Here is a 10,164-nt window from a genome sequence, read left to right on the forward strand (position 1 = left end):
CAAACCTATAACCTGTTGAATTCTAATCAAACCCCCTACCTATTGAGCTATTTGATCCTGCGTAAAAATTGTGAACATTATATAAAGCTATTGGCACTTTGAAAAAAAAAGTATCAGCATTACAACGCAGCAGATCCATGCAGTTTGCAGCCACACACTACATGTATCTGCTCAGCCACAATGCTGATTATTTCTTCACAAAGTACAAGGTGAGCTCCAAACAGAATTCTCTAGCTTAGAATTATGCCAAACCTAGAAGTCGGGCCCCCCACCCTGGGATCCCCCAGAGGGAGGCCTGCACCGTCATGCGGCAGGCTTGTCTGTTTTGGAAGCAGGCTGATGGGCAGCCCAGGCTTGCTTCAGTCTGGGCTTGGCAGGTCTGGAAGCATGAGCTTGCTTTGGGTATGCCTGACCTTGGGTACGCTTTACCTTGAGGATGAAAGGGCCAAGGGAAAGTACTTTTAGCCTTCTGCGTGGTAGGAGTCATACTAGGTAGGCAAGCTGTTTTAGCAGTAGCCAGATCAGCTACAATCTTATTGAGGTCTTCTCCAAAGAGAGTGTCTCCCTTGAAAGGAAGCACCTCCAGGGTTTTCTTGGAATCCATATCCACCGACCAGGATCTCAACCAGCTGTATAAAGTATTACCTTGGAACTGGCTCTCCACTCCCCATTATCTGGTTATCATGGCTTCCTCCGCCAGTGTCCAGACTCGCTTGCTGAAGCTCGGCCACTTCTTCCTAGCAGCAGGCTCCTGGATCACTGGGCAGCAGAGGTGCTTGGGAGCCGGAAGGGGGCGGAGCAATCAGGCAGGCAGTTGCAGTGCTGCCCAGCTATCTGTGGTGTGAGAAGAAGCAGGGGCACCCCACCGCTGGCAGTGCTGCAGCTAGCGGTGGTGGCAGCGGCGAGGCTGCTGGGCTGGGTCTTGAAAAAGGTGGAAAGAAGGGTGTTACGGCATGGAATGTACAAACTGCGAGACCCTGCTGGTAGCGCCTTTGTCTATTTAGTAGGAAGGGCACGTAACAGCCGGAGGGCAATGGAGGAAGCCCCTTTAGGGCTGGAGCCCGGCGGCAACTGACTCCGTTGTCTCTGGCAGTTCCGCCCCTGGACTAGAGGAATGGTCAAGAACATGGCAACATTTAATGCCAAAAAATGCAAAATCATACACGTCTCAAAAATACAAAGGCTAACTATAATATTAAGGGCATTATAATGGCAAGAGGAAAGCTATCTAAGTATTACTATTTCAGGTGAGCAATGTAACAAAGCAATAGGAAAGGCAAGTCAGATGCTTGTTTGCATAGGTAAAGAACCAGTAGCAGAAAAAAGTAATACAGGTTGAGTATCCCATATCCAAATATTCCGAAATACGGAATATTCCGAAATACGGACTTTTTTGAGTGAGACTGAGATAGTGAAACCTTTGTTTTTTGATGGCTCAGTGTACACAAACTTTGTTTAATACTCAAAAAGTTATTAAAAATATTGTATTAAATGAACTTCAGACTGTGTGTATAAGGTGTATATGACACATAAATGAATTCTGTGAATGTACACACACTTTGTTTAATGCACAAAGTTATAAAAAATATTGGCTAAAATGACCTTCAGGCTGTGTGTATATGGTATATATGAAACATAAATGCATTCTGTGCTTAGATTTAGGTCCCATCACCATAATATCTCGTTATGGTATGCAATTATTCCAAAATACAGAAAAATCCGATATCCAAAATTCCTCTGGTCCCAAGCATTTTGGATAAGGGATACTCAACCTGTAATGCCACTGTATAGGTCCTTGGTACAGCCACATTTAGAATCCTGTGTTCAGTTCCAGAAGCCATATCTCAAGCGCCTTGAGTCCTGTTGGAGAAAGAGCACTATATAAATAAATAGTATCAAAATTTGTTTCACGGCACCCCTAGGCCAAAGTTTTTTTTATTGAGAAATTCAGAAAAAAATATAAAATTAAGTAAATTGTGTTTATAGCATGTCATCCTCAGGTTCAGTTATGTTGTGAGGGAATGGTTTTGCCAATTTAATAAAGTATAAATAATTTTAATTGGTCCTGGACCACCAAACTATGCTACCAGTGCAAGAACCCCAGTTTGGAAACTACTGCCATAAAATAAACCTTTTTTGTTTTTTTTTAAACTACATGTAATACACCTTAGATCTCAGTTCCTAAAAGGTTTTAAACCCTTGCATACAGTAAACTACACATATTTAAAAATCCTACACCGGGCACAAGTGCTCACGGGCCAATTTCATGGCAGTCTCGGATAGGAGGGCATTGTGGATTCACCAAGGGAATGCTGATGCTGACTCCAAGAAGCCTCTTCAAGATCGCAGGAGCAGAGTCCTCTGCTTCTGCCAAATCCACTGCATGACGCTGGGGCTCTCTTGCAGGAGCCCACACCAGTGGGGGGCACCAGGGGCGGAACTACTGGCAGGGCAGGCAGTGCATTGCACTGGGGCCCCGCCGCACTCAAGGGCCCACAGCCGCCGGCATTACAATGAGTCACAATGACTCATTGTATCATGCCGCAGCCGCACACCAGCGCTCCCGTCGGGTCTGCGTCCTGCGACTCCCGCCGCCCGCCCGCCCGTCGTAACGAACAGATCAGGCCAGGGCACTACGGGCAGCAGCCGCAGCACCAGACACGCTGCCGCCTCTGTAACACACGAAGAGGGAGGAGGGTCGCTTGGAGATGAGAGGAGCAGCGGCACGGGGGGGAGGAGGAGGAGGAGGGAGGTGAAGGAAGGAGCCGCAGCAGCGCTTTGTTACTGGTGGAGGCGCTGCTGCTGCCCCTCTGCTTCACTATAGGCTGTCTTCCGAGAACAGCCTATAGTGAAGCAGAGGGGCAGCAGCAGCAGCGCCTCCACCAATAACACAGCGCTGCTGCGGCTCCCTCCTCCACCTCCCTCCTCCTCCTTCTCTACTGCCCGGGAATCGTCAAGCTGCACGAGGAGCCTGAGCCAGCGGAGAGGGTAAGTATAATTCTTCTTTCTTTCTTTCTTTCTTTCTTTCTTTCTTTCTTTCCTTCTTTCTTGGGACTGCCTGCCGCTATGTGTAAAAAGGGGGAATCTGCCTGCCGCTATGTGTAAAAAGGGGGAATCTGCCTGCCGCTATGTGTAAAAAGGGGGAATCTGCCTGCCGCTATGTGTAAAAAGGGGGAATCTGCCTGCAGCTATGTGTAAAAGGGGGGAATCTGCCTGCAGCTATGTGTTAAAAGGGGGAATCTGCCTGCAGCTATGTGTAAAAAGGGGGACTGCCTGCCGCAATGTGTAAAAAGGGGGAATCTGCCTGCCGCTATGTGTAAAAAGGGGGAATCTGCCTGCAGCTATGTGTAAAAAGGGGGACTGCCTGCCGCAATGTGTAAAAAGGGGGAATCTGCCTGCCGCAATGTGTAAAAAGGGGGAAGCTGCTTGCCGCAATGTGTAAAAAGGGGGAATCTGCTTGCCGCAATGTGTAACAAGGGGGAATCTGCCTGCCGTAATGTGTAACAAGGGGGATGCTGTCTGCCGTAATGTGTAACAAGGGCACGCTGTCTGCCATAATGTGTAACAAGGGCAAGCTGTCTGCTGTAATGTGTAACAAGGGCAAGCTGTCTGCTGTAATGTGTAAAAAGTGTACGATGTCTGCCATTATGTGTAACAAGGGCAGGCTGACTGCTGTTATGTGAAAAAAGTGTACGCTGTCTGCCGCTATGTTTAACAAGGGCAGGCTGTCTGCCGTTATGTGTAAAAAGTGTACGCTGTCTGCCGCTATGTGTAACAAGGGCACGCTGTCTGCCATAATGTGTAACAAGGGCAAGCTGTCTGCTGTAATGTGTAACAAGGGCAAGCTGTCTGCTGTAATGTGTAAAAAGTGTACAATGTCTGCCGTAATGTGTAACAAGGGCAGGCTATCTGCCGTTATGTGAAAAAAATGTACGCTGTCTGCCGCTATGTGTAACAAGGGCACGTTGTCTGCCGTTGTGTAAAAAAGGGGGATGCTGTCTGCCGTAATGTGTAAAAAGGGGACGCTGTCTGCTGTAATGTGTAAAAAGAGGACGCTGTCTGCTGTAATGTGTAAAAAGAGGAATCTGTCCGCCGTAAGGTGTAAAAGGGTCTCTACCTGGTGTAGTGGTGCTACTGTGCGGCATAATTTGAATAATGGAGACTACTGTGCACCGTTTTATGAATTGGTATTATTTTGTGGCCACACCCCTTAACCACGAAGCCACGCCACTATGTTTTTTTGCGCGCGCCTACGGCGCGCACTGCCCCTGTTTTGCATGCAGGGGTGGGGCTCCAATGCCGTTTCTTGCACACACTGCTAAAATGTCTAGTTACGGCACTGTTGCTAGGTATCCACTTCCCTGAGCAGGCCCCCCTCACCAGATCCTCTCCAGGGGTGAGGGGGTGGACTTGGATGGGATGGGATGGGGGGGGGGCCCAAGCCATTTTGTCGCACATGGGCCCATTGCTCGCTAGTTCCGCCACTGGGGGGCACGTCTAAAACTCTTCAGTCAGTTCTGGATTCATTCGGACCTGGACTTGTTGGTTTTACAAATAGTGTCCCAAGGGTACAAACTGGGGTTTCAAGAAGTTCCCCCTCACCGATTGTTCAAATCAGCCTTAGTCAGCAGGGAGAAGGTTTTTATTCAAGCCTCTTCGTGGTCCCGAAGCCGGACGGCTCAGTCAGACCAATCTTAAATCTGAAATCCCTTAATTTCTACCTAAAGAAATTCAATTTCAAGATGGAATCTCTCAGGGTAGTGATCTCCAGTCCGGGGGATAAAGGAGATTTCATGGTTTTGGTAGACATAAAGGATGCCTACTTACATGTTCCCATTTAGCCACTGCATCAAGCTACCTGAGGTTTGCAATTCAGGATTGTCATTACCAATTTCAGACGTTGCCGTTTGGTCTGTCCACGGCTCCGAGGATTTTCACCAGGGTGATGGCGGAAATGATGGTTCTCCTTCGCAAGCAAGGAGTCACAATTATCCCGTACTTGGATGATCTCCTGATAAAGGCGAGATCCAGGTACCAGTTGGTGCAAAACATCTACTCTCCCTGACAGTTCTTTAACAACATGGTTGGCTCCTAAACTTGCCAAAATCGCAGTTGGTCCTAATGACGCGGTTGTTGTTTTTGGGAGTGATACTGGACACAGAAGAGGTTTTCTTCTAGTGGAATGGCTCTGGAGATCCAGAGTCTGGTCAAACAAATTCTGAAACCAGCAAGAGTGTTAATCCATCAATGCATTCGGTTGCTGGGGAAGATGGTTGCGGCCTACGAGGCCATTCAGTTTGGCAGGCTCCATGCCAGAGTGTTCCAGTGGGACCTGTTGGACAAGTGGTCCGGATCCCACCTACACATGCACCGGAGGATAATCCTGTCTTCCAAGACCAGAATCTCACTCCATTGGTGGCTGCACAGTTCTCACCACCTAGAGGGGCGATGGTTTGGGATCCAGGACGGGATCCTAGGGACCACGGATGCAACCCTCCGAGGCTGGGGAGCAGTCACACAGGGGGAAAACATCCAAGGAAGATGGTCAAGTCAGGAAAGTTGTCTCCACATAAATGTTCTGGAGTTAAGGGCCATTTCATAACTGCAGACACAGTACGCACTGGGATGGGTGCCCAGCATCCTCTACGGACTAAGAGAAAAGGATTTACCAGTAGGTATTAAAATCCTATTTTCTCTAAAGTCCTAGAGGATGCTGGGGACTCCGTAAGGACCATGGGGATAGACGGGCTCCGCAGGAGACATGGGCACTTTAAGAAAGACTTTAGTTATGGGTGTGCACTGGCTCCTCCCTCTATGCCCCTCCTCCAGACCTCAGTTTGATACTGTGCCCAGTGGAGACTGGGTGCTTTTCAGGAGCTCTCCTGAGCTTTCTGACAGAAAGTATTTTGTTAGGTTTTTAATTTTCAGGGAGCACTGCTGGCAACAGACTCCCTCATCGAGGGACTGAGGGGAGAGAAGCAGCCCTACTCTCTGAGTTGCAAGGTCCTGCTTCTTAGGCTACTGGACACCATTAGCTCCAGAGGGATTGGTACGCAGGATCTCACCCTCGCCGTCCGTCCCAGAGCCGCGCCTCCGTCCCCCTCGCAGAGCCGGAAGATAGAAGCCGGGTGAGTATGAGAAGAAAAGAAGACTTAAGAGGCGGCAGAAGACTTCATGATCTTCACTGAGGTAACGCACAGCACTGCAGCTGTGTGCCTTTGCTCCCATACACCTCACATACTCCGGTCACTGTAAGGGTGCAGGGCGCAGGGGGGGCGCCCTGGGCAGCAATATAAACCTTTTTCGCAAAAATATAACATATATACAGCTGGGCACTGTATATATGAAGGAGCCCCCACCAATTTTACAGTTTAAGCGGGACAGAAGCCCGCCTCCGAGGGGGCGGGGCTTCTCCCTCAACACTCACCAGCGCCATTTTTTCTCCACAGCACCGCTGAGAGGAAGCTCCCCGGACTCTACCCTGCTTATACCACGTTAGACAAGAGGGTTGAAAAGAGGGGGGGGGGGGCACATAATTCGCAAATTACATACAGCAGCACTACTGGGCAAACATTAAGTTACTGTTTTATTCCTGGGTTATATAGCGCTGGGGTGTGTGCTGGCATACTCCCTCTCTGTCTCTCCAAAGGGCCTTGTGGGGAAACTGTCTTCAGAAAAAGCATTCCCTGTGTGTGTGGTGTGTCGGTACACGTGTGTCGACATGTCTGAGGAAGAAGGCTATATTAGAGAGGAGCGGGAGCAAATGAATGTGGTGTCTCCGCCGACAGCTGATTGGATGGATATGTGGAATGTTTTAAATGCTAGTGTAATCTCATTGCACAAAAGATTAGACAAGGCAGAAGCTTTGGGACAGTCAGGGTCTCAACCCATGCCTGATCCTATGTTGCAGGGACTGTCAGGGTCTCATAAGCGCCCACTATCCCAGTTTGTTGACACAGATACCGACACGGATTCTGACTCCAGTGTCGATTACGATGATGCAAAGTTACAGCCAAAATTGGCAAAATCCATTCGATTTATGATTATGGCAATAAAAGATGTTTTGCACATCACAGAGTAACCCCCTGTCGCTGACAAGAGGGTACATATGTACAAGGGAAAGAAGCCTGAGGTAACCTTTCCCCCCTCACGCGAGCTGAACGAGTTATGTGAAAAAGCTTGGAAATCTCCAGATAAAAGACTGCAGATTTCCAAAAGGATTCTTATGGCGTATCCTTTCCCATCAACGGATAGGTTACGATGGGAATCCTCCCCTAGGGTGGACAAAGCATTAACACGCTTATCCAAGAAGGTAGCCCTCCCGTCCCAGGATACGGCTACCCTCAAAGAGTGTGCTGACCGCAAACAGGAGATTACCCTGAAGTCCATTTATACACATTCAGGTACCTTACTCAGACCGGCAATTGCGTCGACCTGGGTGTGTAGTGCTGTAGCGGCATGGACAAATGCCTTATCTGAGGGGATGGATAGCCTAGACAAGGATACTATTTTATTGACCCTGGGGCATATAAGAGATGCTGTCCTATATATGTGTGTATGCAAACTACCGGTGGTGCTGCAGGGCCCACACCCTTTTACTTGTCTTGTAGAGCAGCTCTGAAGCTGTTACAGTGCCCAGCTGCTGCAAGAAATCAGCTTGAATGCTTCAGGGGCTTGGGCATGGCCAACATGAGCCCCACACCGAAGGAGGGTGGGGGTGTTTAATGCAAACTTGGGGTTATCCAAGCGCCGCAAAAGACCGCCATGCCCCGCATGCCACTTTTCTCTTTTCATATACAGATGAGGGTTCCAGCCAACTTTGGCCCACTGCTTGGATGACATCACCGAATGCAAATCCGTCTGCTGCAGACCTTCCCCCAGGAATGCTTGCAATAGTTGTTGCATATGGTTTAATGTCTGAGGGTGCTTCAGTATTAGGCAGCCTTCCGCCCTCCCATGTTCATCTGAAAAGATGTGGTCTCCCTGCAGTTGTTGTCCCCAGACGAGAGTTCCCTTGTGCTTCCTCAGTTAAATCTCCTTAACTTGACGAGGGTGTGCCCGAGCAGCCGCCCTCCCCAGCCCTTTCCCAACACATACTTATCTTGCATATGAGATCTCTTGATCATGAAGATAGTTCTCACAGGTTGAGGTTCATCCTGGCCCCGCTCCCCGCTGGAGAGCGCTGATGAGGACAGCAGCGGGGCTTCAGCAGCAGGGTGAGTATGTGTGGCCAGAGACCTCCCTTCCCATGTGCAGGCCTGCAGAGTGTGCCGCGCAGGATGGGGCATGTGACACTCTCCCTCCCTGGGGCTCTTCCAGATGTAGCTCCTCAGCAGTATTTTTCCCGGGCTGCGCGGCGCTCTCCCTGACTGGCATCCGCCCTGGAACACTGCCTTCCTCAACGCAACATCAGCAGGGGGCCCGGGCCTCATCACCATCCCAGGTCTTTCTCATGTATGTATCATGTATGTGTGTGTGATATATGTATGAATCATATATGTTTGTGATATATTATAAGGGCACGGTCGTGCCCTTATATTAAGGCTGAATCGAACAAACGGAATTCTCCCATAGGGAACTTCTGAGATGGGGGCATGGTGTTTGAGGGGCTACACCTCAAAACTGATTGGACGTACTGAGCTGAAATTTGGCATGGGCGTGTAGAATCGTCACCCGGTGCTGCATGCCAAATTTCAGGGCAAAATAATAAAAAATGAGGAATTGGGAGTAACCTAAAGTTCCAACTGTCAGTTTTTTTCTGTGACTTCCTTTGTGGCTTTTTGACACCGTTTTCCTATAGAGTGAATTAGATATTTTTTGGGAAGGCATAACTCCGGATAGAGGACGAATTAAGACTTGGGGTTTGTTTTACTAGATAGAGTATGCCCCAGTGTAGTGCCTTTTGGGGTTGTGGTTTTTCAGAAAGTTATAGGGTTTTTTTAATTAAGAGAAATATGCCCCATTATAGAGATAGGGCTTTTCAATTTGTTGCGGCTGCGCAGTGGCCGCCAGGAGAGCGAGAGTGAGTGAGGGAAGGGGTCTCGTGCAGGCTGAGGTTATAAAAGTAGCTGCTGGCGGCGGGAAGAGAGCCAGCGGTTCCTGGGTGTGTGCACCTGCGGTCCCTTACAGACTGCAGCGACCCATTAGGACTGTGGAGGAGAGGGGTAGCGGCATAGCAGCCGCAGGCTTACCGAAAGTGCTCACTACTGAGCAATATGGTCCCCTTACCCGAAGTGGGAGCCGCAGCGGGAGGAATAGCTGGAGCTGCGCCGCAGGAGAAAGTCAGAGGACATCCAGAAGAGACATCCGGTGCAGCGCTGACTCCTGACTGACAGCGCTTGCCTACTGAGCGGTGTGGTACCCCCACACCTGAAGCGAGTGCGGGAGCGGCAGCCGGAGAAGACAGCTGTGCTGCACGGAAGAAGTCAGGCAGCAGCGGCAGCACCAGCGGGCTGAGGTGGGGAGGATCAGTATGGTCCCTTACGTGCGGCTCACATTCAGATCCATCCGGCTCCCTTCCCCTCCTCCCCTGCACCCTTAGCAGCCTGCCCCCACCATGTATTCCATCCTGGGGAGGGGGGGGGGACTGGCAACAGTAGCAGTGGCATCGGAGCATAGATACATACTCTGCGGTAGTTACCGGCAGCGGGACGTGCGGCTCATGTTCAGATCCCTCCGGCTCCCTCCCCCCCTGCAACTTTAGCAGCCTGCCCCCACATCTCATTCACCCACCGCCGCAGACTCCTCCCCCACACGGTTATTATAATAAGGCCACCCCCCTACGCCCTTCCCTCCCTGCTGTGTGTCCAGCCACCCCCCCCCCCCTCACCTGCTGTGTGTCCGGCCTACCCCCCCCCCTCACCTGCTGTGTGTCCGGCCTACCCCCCCCCCTCACCTGCTGTGTGTCCAGCCACCCCCCCCCTCACCTGCTGTGTGTCCGGCCTACCCCCCCCTCCCTGCTGTGTGTCCGTCCACCCCCCCCCTCACCTGCTGTGTGTCCGGCCAACCCCCCCCTCACCTGCTGTGTGTCCGGCCTACCCCCCCCCCCTCACCTGCTGTGTGTCCGGCCTACCCCCCCCCTCACCTGCTGTGTGTCCGGCCTACCCCCCCCCCTCACCTGCTGTGTGTCCAGCCCCCCCCCCTCACCTGCTGTGTGTCCAGCCC

Source organism: Pseudophryne corroboree, unplaced genomic scaffold, assembly GCF_028390025.1.
Source record: "Pseudophryne corroboree isolate aPseCor3 unplaced genomic scaffold, aPseCor3.hap2 scaffold_1968, whole genome shotgun sequence".
Classification (NCBI taxonomy): domain Eukaryota; kingdom Metazoa; phylum Chordata; class Amphibia; order Anura; family Myobatrachidae; genus Pseudophryne; species Pseudophryne corroboree.